Source organism: Oncorhynchus nerka, unplaced genomic scaffold, assembly GCF_034236695.1.
Source record: "Oncorhynchus nerka isolate Pitt River unplaced genomic scaffold, Oner_Uvic_2.0 unplaced_scaffold_288___fragment_1, whole genome shotgun sequence".
NCBI classification, from domain to species: Eukaryota; Metazoa; Chordata; class Actinopteri; order Salmoniformes; family Salmonidae; genus Oncorhynchus; species Oncorhynchus nerka.
In genome coordinates this window covers 44,767-67,665 of record NW_027040460.1, presented here as the reverse complement: position 1 = coordinate 67,665, position 22,899 = coordinate 44,767, and the positions used below count along the sequence as shown (strand labels likewise).

General features: G+C 44.1%; 1 protein-coding gene across 2 annotated transcripts in view; it reads right to left on the bottom strand.

The window, feature by feature from the left end:
• Window positions 1-22,841, bottom strand: part of LOC115121458 (ankyrin repeat domain-containing protein 12-like) — a 67,388-nt gene extending 44,547 nt beyond the window's left edge. For both annotated transcript variants that reach the window (XM_065016934.1, XM_065016935.1), the window contains exon 1: window positions 22,674-22,841. The gene's annotated coding sequence lies outside the window, so the exon portion shown is untranslated. The remainder of the gene's footprint in view (window positions 1-22,673) is intronic.
• Window positions 22,842-22,899: the final 58 nt, after the last annotated feature.

Here is a 22,899-nt window from a genome sequence, read left to right as displayed (position 1 = left end):
CTCGGTACCCCCCCACTGCACATCAACTCGGTACCAGTACCCCCCCCCCCTGCACATCAACTCGGTACCAGTACCCCCCCCTGCACATCAACTCGGTACCAGTACCCCCCTGCACATCAACTCGGTACCAGTACCCCCCCCTGCACATCAACTCGGTACCAGTACCCCCTACACATCAACTCGGTACCAGTACCCCCCCTGCACATCAACTCGGTACCAGTACCCCCCTGCACATCAACTCGGTACCAGTACCCCCCCTACACATCAACTCGGTACAGTACCCAGTACCCCCCTGCACATCAACTCGGTACCCCCCTGCACATCAACTCGGTACCAGTACCCCCCGCACATCAACTCGGTACCCCCCCTGCACATCAACTCGGTACCAGTACCCCCCCCCCTGCACATCAACTCGGTACCAGTACCCCCCCACATCACATCAACATCGGTACCAGTACCCCCTACACATCAACTCGGTACCAGTACCCCCTGCACATCAACTCGGTACCAGTACCCCCTGCACATCAACTCATTATTGTGTTACTTTTTCTGAAAATATTATTTGAACTCTTATTGAACTGCACTGTTGGTTAAGGGCTTGTAAGTAAGCATTTCACTGTAAGGTCTACTACACCTGTTGTATTCAGTATTTCACTGCAAGGTCTACTACACCTGTTGTATTCAGCATTTCACTGCGAGGTCTACTACACCTGTTGTATTCAGCATTTCACTGCGAGGTCTACTACACCTGTTGTATTCAGCATTTCACTGTGAGGTCTACTACACTTGTTGTATTCAGCATTTCACTGTAAGGTCTACTACACTTGTTGTATTCAGCATTTCACTGTAAGGTCTACTACACCTGTTGTATTCAGCATTTCACTGTAAGGTCTACTACACCTGTTGTATTCAGCATTTCACTGTGAGGTCTACTACACCTGTTGTATTCAGCATTTCACTGTAAGGTCTACTACACCTGTTGTATTCAGCATTTCACTGTAAGGTCTACTACACCTGTTGTATTCAGCATTTCACTGTGAGGTCTACTACACCTGTTGTATTCAGCATTTCACTGTAAGGTCTACTACACCTGTTGTATTCAGCATTTCACTGTAAGGTCTACTACACCTGTTGTATTCAGCATTTCACTGTAAGGTCTACTACACCTGTTGTATTCAGCATTTCACTGTGAGGTCTACTACACCTGTTGTATTCAGCATTTCACTGTAATGTCTACTACACCTGTTGTATTCAGCATTTCACTGTAAGGTCTACTACACCTGTTGTATTCAGCATTTCACTGTAAGGTCTACTACACCTGTTGTATTCAGCATTTCACTGTAAGGTCTACTACACCTGTTGTATTCAGCATTTCACTGTAAGGTCTACTACACCTGTTGTATTCAGCATTTCACTGTAAGGTCTACTACACCTGTTGTATTCAGCATTTCACTGTAAGGTCTACTACACCTGTTGTATTCAGCATTTCACTGTAAGGTCTACTACACCTGTTGTATTCAGCATTTCACTGTAAGGTCTACTACACCGGTTGTATTCAGCATTTCACTGTAAGGTCTACTACACCTGTTGTATTCAGCATTTCACTGTAAGGTCTACTACACCTGTTGTATTCAGCATTTCACTGTAAGGTCTACTACACCTGTTGTATTCAGCATTTCACTGTAAGGTCTACTACACCTGTTGTATTCAGCATTTCACTGTAAGGTCTACTAGAGCGAGCGCAACAGAGAGAGAGAGCGAGCGACAGAGAGAGAGAGAGAGCGACAGAGCGAGAGAGAGAGCGAGAGAGAGCAACAGAGAGAGAGAGAGAGAGCAACAGAGAGAGAGAGAGAGAGCAACAGAGAGAGAGAGAGAGAGAGCGCAACAGAGAGAGAGAGAGAGAGCGCAACAGAGAGAGAGAGAGAGAGCGCAACAGAGAGAGAGAGAGAGAGAGAGCGCAACAGAGAGAGAGAGAGAGCGCAACAGAGAGAGAGAGAGAGAGCGCAACAGAGAGAGAGAGAGAGAGCAACAGAGAGAGAGAGAGAGCAACAGAGAGAGAGAGAGAGCGCAACAGAGAGAGAGAGAGAGCGCAACAGAGAGAGAGAGAGAGCGCAACAGAGAGAGAGAGAGAGCAACAGAGAGAGAGAGAGAGAGAGAGAGAGAGCAACAGAGAGAGAGAGCAACAGAGAGAGCGAGCAACAGAGAGAGCGAGCAACAGAGAGAGCGAGCAACAGAGAGAGAGAGAGAGCAACAGAGAGAGAGAGAGAGCAACAGAGAGAGAGAGAGAGAGAGAGAGAGAGCAACAGAGAGAGAGAGAGAGAGAGAGAGCAACAGAGAGCGAGAGAGAGAGCAACAGAGAGCAACAGAGAGAGAGAGAGCAACAGAGAGCAACAGAGAGAGAGAGCGAGAGAGAGAGCAACAGAGAGAGAGAGAGAGAGAGAGAGAGAGCAACAGAGAGCAACAGAGAGAGAGAGCAACAGAGAGAGAGAGAGAGAAACAGAGAGAAAGAGAGCAACAGAGAGAGAGAAAGAGAGCAACAGAGAGAGAGAGAGAGAGAGCAAGCAACAGAGAGAGAGAGAGAGCAACAGAGAGAGAGAGAGAGAGAGAGCAACAGAGAGAGAGAGAGAGAGAGAGAGAGCAACAGAGAGAGCAACAGAGAGAGAGAGAGAGAGAGAGAGAGAGAGAGCAACAGAGAGAGAGAGAGAGAGAGAGAGAGAGCAACAGAGAGAGCAACAGAGAGAGAGAGAGAGAGCAACAGAGAGAGAGCAACAGAGAGAGAGAGAGAGAGAGAGAGAGAGCAACAGAGAGAGAGAGAGAGAGCAACAGAGAGAGAGAGAGAGAGCAACAGAGAGAGAGAGAGAGAGAGAGAGCAACAGAGAGAGAGAGAGAGCAACAGAGAGAGAGAGAGAGCAACAGAGAGAGAGAGAGAGAGAGAGAGAGAGCAACAGAGAGAGGGAGAGAGAGCAACAGAGAGAGAGCAACAGAGAGAGAGAGGGAGAGCAACAGAGAGAGAGAGGAGAGAGCAACAGAGAGAGAGGGAGAGAGCAACAGAGAGAGAGGAGAGAGAGCAACAGAGAGAGAGGGAGAGAGCAGAGAGAGAGAGAGGAGAGCAACAGAGAGAGAGAGGAGAGCAACAGAACAGAGAGAGAGGGAGAGCAACAGAGAGAGAGAGGGAGAGCAACAGAGAGAGAGAGAGAGAGAGCAACAGAGAGAGAGAGGGAGAGCAACAGAGAGAGAGAGAGGAGAGCAAGAGAGAGAGAGAGAGAGAGAGAGAGAGGAGAGCAACAGAGAGAGAGAGGGAGAGCAACAGAGAGAGGGAGAGCAACAGAGAGAGGGAGAGCAACAGAGAGAGAGAGAGCAACAGAGAGAGAGAGCAACAGAGAGAGAGAGCAACAGAGAGAGAGAGCAACAGAGAGAGAGAGCAACAGAGAGAGAGAGAGCAACAGAGAGAGAGAGAGCAACAGAGAGAGAGAGAAAGAGCGACAGAGAGAGTGAGAAAGAGCGACAGAGAGAGTGAGAAAGAGCGACAGAGAGAGAGAGAAAGAGCGACAGAGAGAGAGAGAAAGAGCGACAGAGAGAGAGAAAGAGCGACAGAGAGAGAGAAAGAGCGACAGAGAGAGAGAGAAAGAGCAACAGAGAGAGAGAGAAAGAGCGAGAGAGAGAGAGAGAGAGAAAGAGCGACAGAGAGAGAGAGAAGAGCGACAGAGAGAGAGAGAGAAGAGAGAGAGAGACAGAGAGAGAGAGAAAGAGCGACAGAGAGAGAGAGAAAGAGCGACAGAGAGAGAGAGAAAGAGCGACAGAGAGAGAGAGAAAGAGCGACAGAGAGAGAGAGAAAGAGCGACAGAGAGAAAGAGCAACAGAGAGAGAAAGAGCAACAGAGAGAGAAAGAGCAACAGAGAGAGAAAGAGCAACAGAGAGAGAAAGAGCAACAGAGAGAGAAAGAGCAACAGAGAGAGAAAGAGCAACAGAGAGAGAAAGAGCAACAGAGAGAGAAAGAGCAACAGAGAGAGAGAGAGCAACAGAGAGAGAGAGAGCAACAGAGAGAGAGAGAGCAACAGAGAGAGAAAGAGCGACAGAGAGAGAAAGAGAAACAGACCCAGAGAGAAAGAGCAACAGACCCAGAGAGAAAGAGCAACAGACCCAGAGAGAAAGAGAAACAGACCCAGAGAGAAAGAGCAACAGACCCAGAGAGAAAGAGCAACAGAGAGAGAGAAAGAGTAACAAGGATGAAGGGAGAGAGCCATGAGAGATAGAGTGTTAAACAAAACCAAGACTAACATATTCTGCTGTTGGCTTGACTAACGTGTTGCTGTGTAATCTGTAAACCTCCCCCCTCCCACCACCACGTCTCTCTCTGAACCACACATTGAAGCCTCACAGTTAGTGAGATGGGGGAGCTAAAGCCAACTGCAGGGCAGATAGTACCGACACTTCATATCATAACACTTTCAGTTTCACAGCCTCATTCACACCCTGCTGCATTGAGCCAAATAAATTCTTCTCTCTCTCTCTCTGAGTGATATGTCTGCGTGGTTGGACCTGAAGGCCTCACAAGGAAAGTAAAAGACAAGGAAAGGAGATTTCTCCAGTCCCAACAAGAAGAAAAAAAGGCAAGTTTAGGTTGATAATTAGGGGGCAGAAGAAGAAAAAAAGGCAAGTTTAGGTTTTTGAATAGGAATCAATGGTTTGGTGCCGTGTAAACCCCCCTCATAGCCTGGTTCCTCTCTAGGTTCCTGCCTTTCCAGGAGTTTATCCTAGCCCCCCTCATAGCCTGGTTCCTCTCTAGGTTCCTGCCTTTCTAGGGAGTTTATCCTAGCCCCCCCTCATAGCCTGGTTCCTCTCTAGGTTTCTTCCTTTCTAGGGAGTTTATCCTAGCCCCCTCATAACCTGGTTCCTCTCTAGGTTTTCCTTCCTTTCTAGGGAGTTTATCCTAGCCCCCTCATAGCCTGGTTCCTCTCTAGGTTTCTTCCTTTCTAGGAGTTTATCCTAGCCCCCCTCATAGCCTGGTTCCTCTCTAGGTTTCTGCCTTTCTAGAGAGTTTATCCTAGCCCCCTCATAGCCTGGTTCCTCTCTAGGTTCCTGCCTTTCTAGGGAGTTTATCCTAGCCCCCCTCATAGCCTGGTTCCTCTCTAGGTTTCTTCCTAGGTTCCTGCCTTTCTAGGGAGTTTATCCTAGCCCCCCCCATAGCCTGGTTCCTCTAGGTTCCTGCCTTTCTAGGGAGTTTATCCTAGCCCCCTCATAGCCTGGTTCCTCTCTAGGTTTCTGCCTTTCTAGGGAGTTTATCCTAGCCCCCTCATAGCCTGGTTCCTCTCTAGGTTTCTTCCTTTCTAGGAGTTTATCCTAGCCCCCCTCATAGCCTGGTTCCTCTCTAGGTTCCTGCCTTTCTAGGGAGTTTATCCTAGCCCTCCCTCATAGCCTGGTTCCTCTCTAGGTTTCTTCCTAGGTTCCTGCCTTTCTAGGGAGTTTATCCTAGCCCCCCCTCATAGCCTGGTTCCTCTCTAGGTTCCTGCCTTTCTAGGGAGTTTATCCTAGCCCCCCTCATAGCCTGGTTCCTCTCTAGGTTTCTTACTTTCTAGGGAGGAGTTTATCCTAGCCCCCTCCTCATAGCCTGGTTCCTCTCTAGGTTTCTTCCTTTCTAGGGAGTTTATCCTAGCCCCCCTCATAACCTGGTTCCTCTCTAGGTTTCTTCCTTTCTAGGAGTTTATCCTAGCCCCCTCATAGCCTGGTTCCTCTCTAGGTTTCTGCCTTTCTAGAGAGTTTATCCTAGCCCCTCATAGCCTGGTTCCTCTCTAGGTTTCTTCCTAGGTTCCTGCCTTTCTAGGAGTTTATCCTAGCCCCCCCATAGCCTGGTTCCTCTAGGTTTCTTCCTAGGTTCCTGCCTTTCTAGGGAGTTTATCCTAGCCCCCCTCGGAGCCTGGTTCCTCTCTAGGTTTCCTCCTAGGTTCCTGCCTTTCTAGGGAGTTTATCCTAGCCCCCCTCAGCCTAGCCTGGTTCCTCTAGGTTCCTGCCTTTCTAGGAGTTTATCCTAGCCCCCCATAGCCTGGTTCCTCTAGGGGTTCCTGCCTTTCTAGGGAGTTTATCCTAGCCCCCTCATAGCCTGGTAGGTTCCTCTCTAGGAGTTTATCCTAGCCCCCCCCATAGCCTGGTTCCTCTCTAGGTTCCTGCCTTTCTAGGGAGTTTATCCTAGCCCCCCCTCGGAGCCTGGTTCCTCACTAGGTTTCTTCCTAGGTTCCGGCCTTTCTAGGGAGTTTATCCTAGCCACCCCTCGGAGCCTGGTTCCTCTCTAGGTTTCTTCCTAGGTTTTGGCCTTTCTAGGGAGTTTTTCCTAGCCACTGTGCTTCTACACCTGCATTGCTTGCAGTAAGACATCGGTGTCAGTGGACTAGTTCGGTGCTCTGAGTAGTGTGTGAAACAGGCTATACAAAACCGTCTGCTATTCAGCGTCATAGTTCATACTAACTGTTAATGTTGTTGTTGGACAAATGTGCATAATAATCTCATAAAAGGCTTAGAATATGGCCGTCAAAAAGTATAAACTATGCATTAGGCTAACTGACTGTGTAGGAGAAACAGTAAAAACAGAAATCTGATTTTTAAAAATTGAGGGGGGGGCTTCCCCCTAAGGAGACAATGCATGGTGTTCAAAACTTTTTTTTTTAAAGAGGAACATATAGGTTTGTCTGTGAGTCAGTATGAGTAAAGTTACTGGAGATTCTTGTCCTGCGTGCCTTGTAGTAACAACACAAGTACATATCACAGGAAATGACTGCTTGGTGTGTTCCATCGTCACAGTGAGACAAACAGCATGACTATACTACATCGAGCCCAAATGACACAAACGTGGTCTGAAACAAACAGTCAGTTGGCCCGAGAGTTTCACATAGAAATATATCATGTAGAACAGATGATTCTTCTGAAGGTTCATAGAAATATATCATGTAGAACAGATGATTCTTCTGAAGGTTCATAGAAATAGATAATGTAGAACAGATGATTCTTCTGAAGGTTCATAGAAAAATTAAACTAGGGCCTTGCGTAGTGAGAAATACACGATGTAACCTTGACGGTTCAGATAGAAATACATGATGTAGATTGAGGAACACGTGATTCTTCATAGCCACAACTGTATCTGTAACGGAGATCCTTTAGAGTCACGCTTTCATGGTGAGGTAAAAACCAACGTCACCCTCGGCCCAAAATGAGAATTCCCACTTGATCTAAAACGAAAATGGTGAAGACATTGGTTTCCCGAAAGCGAGAGGGCTGTGGTACGAAGCCGACCAGTTAGGCCTTACGAAGCCGACCAGTTAGGCCTTACATATACAGTTTGGCTACGAAGAATCACACGTTCCTCAATCAATATACATATCTGTGTACAAGTAGGTACTGAGTGTCCTGTACATACCTACACTAAATACAAGCCAAGGCTATGGGACATTGGGGAGTGGGATCTAGACTTAACATTTATTCATTCAGTCAGTGATTTTAAAATCGCAAGAATTCTTTCTTTCAGTGGAATCAAGGAATATAAATATATTTTAAAATCTTAGTCATTCACAGCGGTTTATTTTTAAAGTGTAATGACAACAGAGATGGTACTCAGGAAATAAGTTATCTTTTCATGCAATTGAAAATAAATTTTAAAAAATTATATGTGCAAACTAATCCAGTCTTGCATTATGATGTTACATTTTACTGTTAAAATAGAGTTCCAGAATTGGTATCGTTTAAAAAAAATATATATATATATATATATTGTTTCCCAACAAAGAGATGCATTTGCCTGTATCTTTACAGATTAATCGGAATGGAGATTAATTAGGGCCGATTTCAAGTTTTCATAACAATCGGAATTTGGTATTTTTGGGACATCGATTTGGCCGATTTAAAAAAATATGTTTTTGTCTTTATTTAACTAGGCAAGTCAGTTAAGAACAAATTCTTATTTTCAATGACGGCCTAGGAACAGTGGGTTAACTGCCTTGTTCAGGGGCAGAACGACAGATTTTCACCTGGTCAGCTCAGGGATTCAATCTGCAACCTTACAGTTCACTAATCACCTGATTACATTGCACTCCAAGAGGAGACTGCCTGTTACGCGAATGCAGTATGCCAAGGTAAGTTGCTAGCTAGCATTAAACTTATCTTATAAAAATTTAAAAAATCAATCATAATCACTAGTTAACTACACATGGTTGATGATATTACTAGATATTATCTAGCGTGTCCTGCGTTGCATATAAGCGATGCGAAAAAGGACTGTCCTTGCTCCAACGTGTATCTAACCATAAACATTAAAGCCTTTCTTAAAATCAATACACAAGTATATATTTTTAAACCTGGATATTTAGTTAATATTGCCTGCTAACCTGGCTCGTTGCAAACTCTGAAGACTATTTCTTCCTAACAAAGACAGCTAACTTCACCAAACGGGGGATGATTTAACAAAAGCGCATTTGCGGGAAAAAAATAATAAAAAAAATAAAAAAATCGCAATCGTTGCACGACCGTACCGAACCATAAACATCAATGCCTTTCTTAAAATCAATACAGAGAAGTATATTTTTAAACCTGCATATTTAGCTAAAAGAAATCCAGGTTAGCAGGCAATATTAACCAGGTGAAATTGTGTCAATTCTCTTGCGTTCATTGCACGCAGAGTCAATGCAACAGTTTGGGCCACCTAATTTGCCAGAATGTTACGTAATTATGACATAACATTGAAGGTTGTGCAATATAACAGGAATATTTAGACTTATGGATGCCACCCGTTAGATAAAATATGGAACGGTTCCGTATTTCACTGAAAGAATAAACGTCTTGTTTTCGAGATGATAGTTTCCGGATTCGACCATATTAATGACCTAAGGCTCGTATTTCTGTGTGTTATTTGATATAATCAAGTCTATGATTTGATAGAGCAGTCTGACTGAGCGATGGTAGGCAGCAGCAGGCTTGTAAGCATGCATTCAAACAGCACTTTTGTGCGTTTTGCCAGAAGCTCATCGCTGTGCTTCAAGCATTGAGCTGTTTATGACTTAAGCCTATCAACTACCGAGATTAGGCTGGTGTAACCGATGTGAAATGGCTAGCTAGTTAACGGGGTGCACACTAATAGCGTTTCAAACGTCACTCGCTCTGAGACTTGGAGTGGTTCTTCCTCTTGCTCTGCAAGGGCCGCGGCATTTGTGGAGCGATGGGTAACGCTGCTTCGAGGGTGGCTGTTGTCGATGTGTTCCTGGTTCGAGCCCAGGTAGGGGCGAGGAGAGGGACGGAAGCTATACTGTTACCCTGGCAATACTAAAGTGCCTATAAGAACATCCAATAGTCAAAGGTATATGAAATACAAAACGTATAGAGAGAAATTGACCTATAATAACTACAACCTAAAACGAATTACCTGGGAATATTGAAGACTCCTGTTAAAAGGAACCACCAGCTTTCATATGTTCTCATGTTCTGAGCAGGGAACTAAAACGTTTTACATGGCACATATTGCACTTTTACTTTCTTCTCCAACACTTTTTTTTGCATTATTTAAACCAAATTGAACATGTGTCATTGTTTATTTGAGGCTAAATTGATTTTATTGATGTATTATATTAAGTTAAAATAAGTGTTCATTCAGTATTGTTGTAATTGACATTACAAATAAATTCAAATTCAAATACATTTTAAAAATACATTTTAAAAAATTATACAATTAAAAAAATATATATAAAAAAAAAAAATATATATATAAAGAATATTTTTAAAAAAGGCAGATTGATCGGTATCAGATTTTTTTGGTCTCCAACAAATCGGTATCGGCGTTGAAAAATCAATCGGTCGACCTCTAATCTTTATATGCACTAATATCATTAGGCTAATTTATTTGGGGCTAATATATACCCGAGTAAGTGGAAACTCAAAACACAGCTAGATCACCAACTGTAAATATACTACCCACTGCTAGTAGCCATTTACTAAAAACAGTAAATGTAAGCCCGCTGTCCAATGAGGCGTCTGCAATCGGAATGGCCAATGTGCATAATCATTTTGTGTGCCAAGAATCTCAAAGCCATATCAAATATACCCACAGAAAGTGGAGAACCTCCTCTCGTCAACCGTGCCAACGTGACAGCTGGGTTTTGCCAACAATTGGATTTTATGATGTTATATGACCGTGTAGAATATGCAGCTCACAGCAATGCGACCCAATTGAAATTTACTCGCACAGGGGGGGGGGGGTCATGAATGTAGGATGTGGGCGTAATAAGGGTTTTAAATACAGTAGCAGAGACAGTGAAAATAGCTGAAAACAGTTCAAATGGGAAGCTGAGACTAACCCTAACGTCTCTCCCACGGGAAGGAAAGACCTCAGACGAATTGCGCAGGGAGGGGACAATTGGCAGGAAGAACGCAGTACAAAAAGGACACATTGCCTAGTTATTTTTAAATCGAGTTGCAGAATGATTTTCCAATTGGTAGGGCTATACTTCTCCTCCATAAAAATACTAAAATAGTTATATTAGCATAGCTTTTAGAAACAGTTACACAACGGGTGGGTCTAATCCCGAATGCTGATTGGTTAAAACCGCATTCCAGCCGGTGTCTATTCCACAAGTTACCACCAGCTAAATCCATGATGTTAAAATGCCTATTTACTCTGTTCCATCTGACTGTGCAATCCACTGTCTCATCAGCCCAGCCAGACAATTTATAAACTTGATCTCTGCTATAAAACGCATCTAGACATCTAAATCATAATAAAACAATGCCGGCCTCGGTAACTACGGCAGAGCCCGCCTCGGTAACTACGGCAGAGCCCGCCTCGGTAACTACGGCAGAGCCCGCCTCGGTAACTACGGCAGAGCCCGCCTTAGTTAAATATGAATAAAACAATAGTGGACTCGGTGGGAAAGAAAAGCACGTCGTCACCCATTTGGCAGTTCTTCAGCTTCACGCTAAATGATCAGGGTGAGCTAGTAGACCTGACCAAAGTCACTTGGAGAATATGGAAACAGATTACTAAGGCAAAGGATGGCCAAACTACAAATCTCAGTCAACATTTACTAGTTTATCGTCCTGCGGAGTTTGCTACTCTGGGGCAGAAAAGGTGGACATGCTGCTGTTCCTTGCCAGAAACCTTTAGGTAGGCCTAAGACATGGTAACAAACAACTAGACCTACCACTCTAGTGGTGCTAGACTTGGAGTAATGGACTGGACCCTACCACTCTAGTGGTGCTAGACTTGGAGTAATGGACTGGACCCTACCACTCTAGTGGTGCTAGACTTGCGGTAGTGGACTGGACCCTACCACTCTAGTGGTGCTAGACTTGCGGTAGTGGACTGGACCCTACCACTCTAGTGGTGCTAGACTTGCGGTAGTGGACTGGACCCTACCACTCTAGTGGTCCATTGACAAAAACAATGTAGTGTTTACATTAGGTAGGTTAGTTCAAACAAGTATTTACCTTAGTTTGATCTCAGTATATGGAAAAACCTAACTACCAAAGATGCCTCTGTATGTAAACAGATAAAAGGGGGGGGGGGACCCTGAGTAGGCCACCATCTTGTTTACCTCAATGTTTACATCAAACTACCAATGGATGTCTGCCTATTAGGGCTGACCCCATTTAGTCAACTGGTAGATTCCTTGGCTGGCAAAGATTTGTTTTAAATCGAGCAGTAACAAAAAAATAAAGGGAACACTAAAATAACATCCTAGATCTGAATGAATGAAATATTCTTATTAAATACTTTTTTCTTTACATAGTTGAATGTGCTGACAACAAAATCACACAAACATTATCAATGGAAATCAAATTTATCAACCCATGGAGGGTCTGGATTTGGAGTCACACTCTAAATTAAAGTGGAAAACCACACTACAGGCTGATCCAACTTTGATGTAATGTCCTTAAAACAAGTCAAAATTAGGCTCAGTAGTGTGTGTGTTCTCCACGTGCCTGTATGACCTCCCTACCATGCCTGGGCATGCTCCTGATGAGGTGGCGGATGGTCTCCTGAGGGATCTCCTCCCAGACCTGGACTAAAGCATCCGCCAACTCCTGGACAGTCTGTGATGCAACGTGGCGTTGGTGGATGGAGCGAGACATGATGTCCCAGATGTGCTCAATTGGATTCAGGTCTGGGGAACGGGCGGGCCAGTCCATAGCATCAATGCCTTCCTCTTGCAGGAACTGCTGACACATGAGGTATAGCATTGTCTTGCATTAGGAGGAACCCAGGGCCAACCGCACCAGCATTTGGTCTCACAAGGGGTCTGAGGATCTCATCTCGGTACCTAATGGCAGTCAGGCTAACTCTGGCGAGCACATGGAGGGCTGTGCGGCCCCCCAAAGAAATGCCACCCCACACCATGACTGACCCACCGCCAAACCGGTCATGCTGGAGGACGTTGCAGGCAGCAGAACGTTCTCCACGGGCATCTCCAGACTGTCACATCTGTCACATATGCTCAGTGTGAACCTGCTTTCATCTGTGAAGAGCACAGGGCGCCAGTGGCGAATTTGCCAATCTTGGTGTTTTCTGTGGACGTCGGGCCCTCGGAGTATGTTTCTGACCTTTTGAGCAGACACATGCACATCTGTGGCCTGCTGGAGGTCATTTTGCAGGGCTCTGGCAGTGCTCCTCCTGCTCCTCCTCGCACAAAGGCGGAGGTAGCGGTCCTGCTGCTGGGTTAATGCCCTCCTACGGCCTCCTCCACGTCTCCTTATGTACTGGCCTGTCTCCTGGTAGCGCCTCCATGCTCTGGACACTACGCTGACAGACACAGCAAACCTTCTTGCCACAGCTCGCATTGATGTGCCATCCTGGATAAGCTGCACTACCTGAGCCACTTGTGTGGGTTGTAGACTCCGTCTCATGCTACCACTAGATGGAAAGTGACCAAAACATCAGCCAGGAAGCATAGGAACTGAGAAGTGGTCTGTGGTCACCACCTGCAGAACCACTCCTTTATTGGGGTGTCTTGCTAATTGCCTGTAATTTCCACCTGTTGTCTATTCCATTTGCACAACAGCATGTGAAATGTATTGTCAATCAGTGTTGCTTCCTAAGTGGACAGTTTGATTTCACAGAAGTGTGATTGACTTGGGAGTTACATTGTGTTGTTTAAGTGTTCCCTTTATTTTTTTGAGCAGTGTATATAAAAACTATAAAAATGTATGGCTCACGAGACAGCAGTCTGATTCAGTCTGAATGGCAAACCTGTATCAACAGTAGTACATTTACTGTTGATTCGAAATTATCGGAATTTACAGTGTTTGTTTGGCTACAGTAAGTTCTGTTAAATCCATTTCAATATAGTCATATTACCGTCTTAACGTTTGCAGAGCGCACAACCTATTAGTTATTGACAAATTATTCATTATTTTGTTTGGAGCGCGTCGGATCCAAATCTTTTGAGTAAGAACACAAACATTTACATTTACATTTAAGTCATTTAGCAGACGCTCTTATCCAGAGCGACTTACAAATTGGTGCGTTCACCTTAAGACATCCAGTGGAACAGCCACTTTACAATAGTGCATCTAAATATTTTAAGGGGGGTGTGAGAAGGATTACTTTATCCTATCCTAGGTATTCCTGAAAGAGGTGGGGTTTCAGGTGTCTCCGGAAGGTGGTGATTGACTCCGCTGTCCTGGCGTCGTGAGGGAGTTTGTTCCACCATTGGGGGCCAGAGCAGAACAGTTTTGACTGGGCTGCGCAGGAACTGTACTTCCTCAGTGGTAGGGAGGCGAGCAGGCCAGAGGTGGATGAACGCAGTGCCCTTGTTTGGGTGTAGGGCCTGATCAGAGCCTGGAGGTACTGAGGTGCCGTTCCCCTCACAGCTCCGTAGGCAAGCACCATGGTCTTTAGCGGATGCGAGCTTCAACTGGAAGCCAGTGGAGAGAGCGGAGGAGCGGGGTGACGTGAGAGAACTAGGTTGAACACCAGACGGGCTGCGGCGTTCTGGATGAGTTGTAGGGGTTTAATGGCACAGGCAGGGAGCCCAGCCAACAGCGAGTTGCAGTAATCCAGACGGGAGATGACAAGTGCCTGGATTAGGACCTGCGCTGCTTCCTGTGTGAGGCAGGGTGTACTCTGCGGATGTTGTAGAGCATGAACCTACAAGAACGGGCCACCGCCTTGATGTTAGTTGAGAAACAGGGTGTTGTCCAGGATCACGCCAAGGTTCTTAGCGCTCTGGGAGGAGGACAAGTAGATGATTAGTTGAAACTGTATGGCTGAGAGGGATGATGCATAGGGAATAGCAAATAGGTCTGATAGAGGACTGGCAAACATACAGTAAATTGAGAAATCATGTAACTAAACAAAAATAAGAAGAAACTATACTATGGAACAAAGGTAAATTATATAAAAGAATGATTGTAAAACGCTCTGGAGTACTTCACATGAAATTCCAGGCAAAAAAAACCTAACTACGCTCCAACTGTCGTCATTGAGGCAGATGGCTTGTTCATAACAAAACCCTTTCATATTGCCAACCACTTTAGCAAACTTATCAACGATAAAAAAATCTTAGGCATGACATACAAACAACAAATACTGAGCCTTCATATTCCTGCATAACGGACCAAATAACGAAAGACGAGCACTGTAGTCGAGTTCCACAAAGTGGGTGTGGAAGAGGTGAAAACTACCTGAAACCAACAACCTGGATGGTAAATTGCGGAGGTTGGTAGCGGAATACATTGTGACTCCTGTTTGCCACATATTCAATTTAAGCCTCGAAAAACAGTGTGTGCCCTCAGACATGGAGGGAGACAAAGGTCATTCCACTACCGAAGAATAGCAGAGCACCCTTTAATGGTTCAAACAGCCAACCAATCAGCCTGTTGCAAGTGCATAGCAAACTTTCAGAAAAAAATTGTGTTTGATCAGTTATTTTATAGAAAACTAATTCGATTCTCAGCATGATTGATTATAGGGAAGGGCACTCAACATGCTCGGCACTGACACAAAGGACTGATGATTGGCTGAAATAAATTGATATTAAGATTCTGGGAGCGGTTTTGTTAGACTATAGTGTTCTCTTCCATGTGCAAACAAGGGTGTCCAAGAGAATGTTGAAGTCCTTTGGTTCCTCAGATTTTCGAAAACCAATGTCGTTAAATCCAATGTGGTTGCCAATGGTGACAATATTAGAGTAGTTGTCTAATACTGAGGGCAGGAGGGAGTTGATGTCTTGGACATGGGCACCTGGGTTACAGTGGACCCTGGTGGGCCCACAAGCAGACAAAACCTGATTACGCATAGAAGTAGACCTAGTCTAGTCCTGCCTGCAAATGTAGGCCTATAAATGTGTCCCTCTGGGGATATGATACCATTTCTGATGGTCTTAACTCACCATTTAAAAAAAAAGTAGTAACTTCTCAAAAGTATTAACTTCCTTCACCTCAAAACAGCAAGTGAACAAAAATATGTTTCCGCATATATTGAGAAAGGCTATGTTGAGGAACTATTGTCAATTGGAAAAATCTTTCCAGCCCTCTCCCTTTCGATGACCACTCCGCACGAAGGGGGGGTGATGCTCTGCTCTGGTGGAAACATCATAAAAACAGGTCTGATTACTTATCCCTTGCGCAAATAGTCTACAGCTGTGTCTGTCCAGAGCTCACTGGTACAGGAAACACGGAGGCCTCAGAATATTCAATACATTGTTGCAAGTATGCTAACATGAGCACTGGGCTAGACCAAGTTAATAGTGTTTGACATACAGTCAATAATACAGTAGAAAAATAAAAGTCTACATACAATGTGAGCAAATGAGGTGAGATAAGGGAGGTAAAGGCAAAAAAAAAAGGCCATGGTGGCAAAGTAAATACAATATAGCAAGTAAAACACTGGAATGGTAGATTCGCAGTGGAAGAATGTGCGAAGTAGAAATAGAAATAATGGGGTGCAAAGGAGCTAAATAAATAAATAAATAAAAGTAGGGGAAGAGGTAGTTGTTTGGGCTAAATTATAGATGGGCTATGTACAGGTGCAGTAATCTGTGAGCTGGTGCTATAAACAAACTCTTATTTACAATGACTGCCTACCCCACGACAAAACCCGGAAGACGCTGAGCCAATAGTACACCACCCTTTGGGACTCCCAATCGCAGGTCGGTTGCGCTACAGCCTGGAATTGAACCAGGTTGTCTGTAGTGATGCCTCTAGCACTGAGATGCAGTGCCTTTAGATAGGTGCCCCACTCTTGAATCATAACATCCTACATAATATATTTGTGAACTCACCCCCAACATGTAAACACATTTCTGTGTTTTCGATTACGTCATCAGTGTGCATCGTGTGGTTTTAACTATTCATGAGTCTACTAATTGGTTGAGGAAGTCATTGGAGGGGGGTGCTGAGATAAATATGAAGTAGAACATTTTAGAAATTCCCCTTTAATTTGAATTTTTTTTTTTTTTAAGTCAGTTTTACTGATAGAGGATTTAATACTAAATGACTAAGAAATTAATCCAAATAAGGCATAACAGGGCATTATTATACTCATTGTGAGAGTCCAAGATGAATGGCAAGTAATTGCCATTGCTCACTGGTTGTTACTGAAACCGATGTAAGTTTAGATAATCTATTTTTAGTTGGGTTTTTTTTTTTTTTGCACGGACTGAGTCTCAATTTACCACACCTGCAAATATCGCCGTTCTGCATGTGCAGTGTGATGTGGCAGAGCTAGAGTGGTGTTTTGCCAGACCATGAGACACCACAACAAAAAATATATATTTTCTACTTGAGATTCTTCAAAAGTAGCCACCCCTTTGTTCAAAGCTGTCATCAAGGCAGTCTCGGCATTCTCTCAACCAGCTTCATGAGAAATGCTTATCCAACAGTCTTGAAGGAGTTCCCACATATGCTGAGCACTTGTTGGCTGCTTTTCCTTTATTTTGGTTACGACATGATTTCATAAGTTGATCAATACTATTCTACAATGTAGAAACCCTTGGATGAGTAGGTACCCAAACATTTGACTGGTACTGTATATGTAGGTTGTTTTGCCCACAAGCCTCATCTGAAGGTCCCCGGTAAAAAAAATGAGTATACAGTGTGTTCGGAAAGTATTCATGACCACTTGACTTTTTCCACATTTTGTTACGTTACATCCTTATCCTAAAATGGATGAAGAAAAAAAATATCCTCAATCTACACACAACACACTATAATTAGTCAAAAAATACAGAAATACATTATTTTCGAAATTGAGCTCAGGTGCATCCTGTTTCCATTGATCATCCTTGAGATGTTTCTACAACTTGATTGGAGTCCACCTGTGGTAAATTCAATTGATAGGACATGATTTGGAAAGGCACACACCTGTCATATATAAGGTCCCACAGTTGACGGTGCATGTCAGAGAAAATAACCAAGCCATGAGGTCGAAGGAGTTGTCCGTAGAGCTCCGAGACAGGATTGTGTCGAGGCACAGATCTGGGAATGGTACCAAAAAATAAAAGGCACATGATAGCCCGCTTGGAGTTTGCCAAAAGGCACCTAAAGGACTCTCAGACCATGAGAAACAAGATTCTCTGGTCTGATGAAACCAAGATTGAACTCTTTGGCCTGAATGAATCCCTACAGCGAAGCATGGCGGTGGCAGCATCATGCTGTGGGGATGTTTTTCAGCGGCAGGGACTGGGAGACGAGTCAGAATCGAGGGGAAAATGAACTGAGCAAAATACAGAGAGAGATACTTGATGAAAACCTGCTCCAGAGCACTTAGGACATCAGACTGGGGTAAAGATTCACCTTCCAACAAGACCACAACGATGTGTTTAAAAAAAAATGTCTTTGCTTTTGTCATTATGGGGTATAGTGTGTAGATTGAGGGGGAAAACAATTTCATCAATTTCTAGAATAAGGCTGTAACATAAAATGTGGAAAAAGTCTAGGGGTCTGAATACTTTCCGAATGCACTGTGTTAACAGTCATTAAATCAACAAGTAATTGTGCATGCTTAACAACAAATGAATTAGTGGGTGATGGTGATTTCCGATAAAAAGTGAGGGGAGAAAAAGCAAACACTGCCACCCTCCCCCTTATCTGATAGTGGGTGGTAGATGCCTAGTTTCCCTTCTGACTCAGCTCAGGTGCCAACATAGACATCATTTACAAACACACACACACACAGAGAAAAGTCAGCTCAGGTGCCTACATAGACATAATTTACAAACAAACACACAGAGAGAAGCTCCGACAGATCCAGATCAGAGAAGCTCATCAGAGAAGCTCAGACAGATCCAGATCAGAGAAGCTCAGACAGATCCAGATCAGAGAAGCTCAGACAGATCCAGATCAGAGAAGCTCAGACAGATCCAGATCAGAGAAGCTCAGACAGATCAGAGAAGCTCAGACAGATCAGAGAAGCTCAGACAGATCAGAGAGGCTCAGACAGATCCAGACCAGAGAGGCTCAGACAGATCCAGACCAGAGAGGCTCAGACAGATCCAGACCAGAGAGGCTCAGACAGATCCAGACCAGAGAGGCTCAGACAGATCCAGACCAGAGAGGCTCAGACAGATCCAGACCAGAGAGGCTCAGACAGATCCAGACCAGAGAGGCTCAGACAGATCCAGACCAGAGAGGCTCAGACAGATCCAGACCAGAGAGGCTCAGACAGATCCAGACCAGAGAGGCTCAGACAGAGACAGATCAGAGAAGCTCATCAGAGAAGCTCAGACAGATCCAGATCAGAGAAGCTCAGACAGATCCAGATCAGAGAAGCTCAGACAGATCCAGATCAGAGAAGCTCAGACAGATCAGAGAAGCTCAGACAGATCAGAGAAGCTCAGACAGATCAGAGAAGCTCAGACAGATCAGAGAAGCTCAGACAGATCAGAGAAGCTCAGACAGATCAGAGAGGCTCAGACAGATCAGAGAGGCTCAGACAGATCCAGACCAGAGAGGCTCAGACAGATCCAGACCAGAGAGGCTCAGACAGATCCAGACCAGAGAGGCTCAGACAGATCCAGAGGCCAGACAGATCCAGACCAGAGAGGCTCAGACAGATCCAGACCAGAGAGGCTCAGACAGATCCAGACCAGAGAGGCTCAGACAGATCCAGACCAGAGAGGCTCAGACAGATCCAGACCAGAGAGGCTCAGACAGATCCAGACCAGAGAGGCTCAGACAGATCCAGACCAGAGAGGCTCAGACAGATCCAGACCAGAGAGGCTCAGACAGATCCAGACCAGAGAGGCTCAGACAGATCCAGACCAGAGAGGCTCAGACAGATCCAGACCAGAGAGGCTCAGACAGATCCAGACCAGAGAGGCTCAGACAGATCCAGACCAGAGAGGCTCAGACAGATCCAGACCAGAGAGGCTCAGACAGAGACAGATCAGAGAAGCTCAGACAGATCAGAGAAGCTCAGACAGATCAGAGAAGCTCAGACAGATCAGAGAAGCTCAGACAGATCAGAGAAGCTCAGACAGATCCAGATCAGAGAAGCCACTAAGCTTCATCGGAAGCAGACTTTAAATTTAGAATGGATAATGAATGTGTTCACGCAACAAATGTTATGTTATTATTATTATTATTATTATGCTATCGAGCCGTTCCTCTATTCAAACCCGAAACATTTCAAACTAAAAACGTATCATTCCTGTATCTTGATACGTATCGCCTAGAAAAGGGGAAAGATGCACATCCCTACTAAAAAAATGTACATAACGGCAGGGTAAAGTGACTAGGCATCAGGATAGATAATCAATAAGAGAAGAGAGTAGCAACCGCATACGAGAGAGCGGGCGTATTGTGTCGGTATGCGCGTGTATGTGAATTAGGGTCGGGACGATACCAGTGTCGCACTATTTGTTTGTATCGTGACAGGGAAACAAAAACACAAAAAAGGGGGGGGGATTTAACTTCTTAAGGAAAACCCGGATGTTGGAAACAAATGTCATTGTGACGTCATCCAGAGTCGCATGGATTCATTTTTTATTTTACATTCAGGAACAGAGTGAAATCTGCTTCGTGTTATCATTGGGGGAGGGGGGATATTGCGATACTGATATCATACTAGGCCTAAATGTGGGTGTTTTTTTTTTGTCAGTGTCATGCATACAATGTGATTATTGTGGAAAGTGAGATTAGGAGTGGCAGGAAGCCTAGTGGTTAGAGCTTTTGGCCAGTAACCGAAAGGTTGTTAGATCGAAATACCGAGCTGAGAAGGTCAAAATCTGTCATTCTGCTCCTGAACAACCCACTGTTCCAAGGCTGTCATTGTAACTAAGAATGTGTTCTTAACCGACTTGCCTAGTTAAATAAAGATTACATTTTTTTATAAGTTTGATTAAAACTTTGACATGCTTTGGAAGAAGACCGATTTCCCTAATAATCCCGTTTTCATGGACACGTCTGAAATCAGGCAACCTTGACGGCACCGATAAATGCAGGAAGTCACCAATCAAAACAAACATTCTAGCACATCAAACATGCTATTTTTGGGAAGCATATTTGATTCTGAGTTTGGACATATAAAGTGCACGTGAAAACTACTTCTAAAAAAAGCATATATTCAGCTGTTCAACTCACTCGCAAAGAGGGAAGCGTGCTTGGCTGGTGTATGTATGGGCGAATCAAACGCACCGCTGGCTGGTGTATGGGCGAATCAAACGCACCGCTGGCTGGTGTATGGGCGAATCAAACGCACCGCTGGAACGCCGATTAAGGTATTTACATGTCCTAATAATTTGAAAGATTACTCAGAAAACCAGGTGTTTTTAAACGGCATATGCTTACTTCCGATTATGACCGTACGCCAATTAAGATAAGCAGAGTACGGTGTTCACATAACTACTGCATAAACTGACATAAGTCCAATATGTACAATGTACTCGTGAAAATGTACTCAGTGATAGTGAGTTTTAAGTACTTGGTACTACAGTAACACAAATGAGGAACATGATGTGACAACAAAATACAATTTTTAGTGTAGTGATAAAGTTAAAAACAGACATTCAAACCAGAATTCTGTCACCGAGCTAAATAACAATTCAGGGTGGCAATCAAAGGCCCATTTTTAAAGTATATAGGACTAGTATTTTGGGGGGAGGGTTTGTTTTCAACATGGTAAGTGTTTAAGACAAAACCCTAGGGTTAGTCACTATGCATTCTGTAATCAACTTCTTTATTGCACACACATTACTATGATTTTGATTATTTAGGGTGGAAGGCGTACAGCTATATTTTGTAGTAGGAAAAAGGGGATAAATATTTAGATAAGCGGAGCCCTTACTTGCAACTAAATTCACAGATTCAGTGTCATTATCATTTTTTTAAATATTTTTATTTATTTTACTAGGCAAGTCAGTTAAGAACAAATTCTTATTTTCAATGACGGCCTAGGAACAGTGGGTTAACTGCCTGTTCAGGGGGCAGAACGACAGATTTGTACCTTGTCAGCTCGGGGATTTGAACTTGCAACCTTTCGGCTACTAGTCCAACGCTCTAACCACTAGGCTACCCTGCCTATCATTGCTGCCTCACTGAAGACAATAGCTGGATATCAATTCCAACCTGTATTGCTCTGATATTAGGCTATACAAAATACTGCAACAGCATGGGGAGGGTAGAAATGACATCACCCTTGATTTGATATTTCATCATACTTCATGGAGACAGTTCATTCTGCACCCATTGTGGCTATAAGACAATGTATTTATTCTGTCATTGTCATGAACGAGAGACGTGAAGTATTATTCAGCTAGCACTGGTGGCTTGGTTTTTGTATAGGATCTGAGTGATACGTCCTTTAGACAAAAGGTTTCCAGAGCGAAGGACGGTCACACCAGACAGACAGACAAGCGGTTCAACCAACACACACACCCCCCCCTAAAAAACATGCTTGACTCGCTGCTGTACCTTGGCTGTACTGTTGTCAGATTTACAAATAGCAAATAATTATAGTTGTTATTATGTGCATTTTGTTTTACAGATCCAACGTGGCAAATATTCGGACGTTTTCAACGTATATGGACATAAATGGACGCGAATACAGTTAGCTTGCTAGCTAGTTAGCCCGGGTTAACGTGGATAGTGTTTAGAGAATGGCATACTTACGCTACGTTCGGCGCTGGAACGCCTGTAATGAGGGCTACAGTAGCTAAGTTGACGTTAGCTATTCCTTCTGGAGACTACGTAGACTACGTTACATAAAATGTGTCGAATTTGCTGGCGAAAGTCTCGGTCAATTTACTGTGTAACCATGGTCTGTTGCAGGGGGGGAAAAAATACTTTAAAGATATATATATATATATATTTTTTTTTATCGTTCAATGTGTAAGTTACATGGAGAACAAAAACCAAAAAAACATCCCGTGTAGACAAAAGCCCGCTGAGGCGAATACCTTACAGGCTAGCTGAAGCTAACTAGTTAGCCACCAGTTGTCACCCAGCTTTTCCCTTCGACACACAGCAACACACAGCTATAATTATTCATATTATTAGCATAAAAGCAACTTTGACACATAAGTAAAACACCTGTTACTTAAACGCGTCCATTGAAAAAAAAAGGTGGTGACATACAAGTCCAAAAATAACAATAAAAGTTGTGGCCATAGCTGACGTCAAAGTTGATTAGCTTGCTAGCTGGGGTTTTACTATGATCATGAGCAATCAAAATCTAAAGAAATATGAACATTTAACTTTCTGCTTACCTTTTCAATACCCATCAGGTTCTGCCTGTTCATTCAGATCGTGAAGATAAAACTACGTAGCTTGTAAAACAGTAATTTCCCAAAATATTGAACATGAACAGTAGCTAGACTACGGGCTATGTGTGACGTCCAGTTTATTGCTGGGTTTGAAAACATCCCCAGCCGTCCTTCGTCTTCAAGAAGAAACTCCCCCCAGCAAATCATGCAAACGTCGCTCCCATTGGCC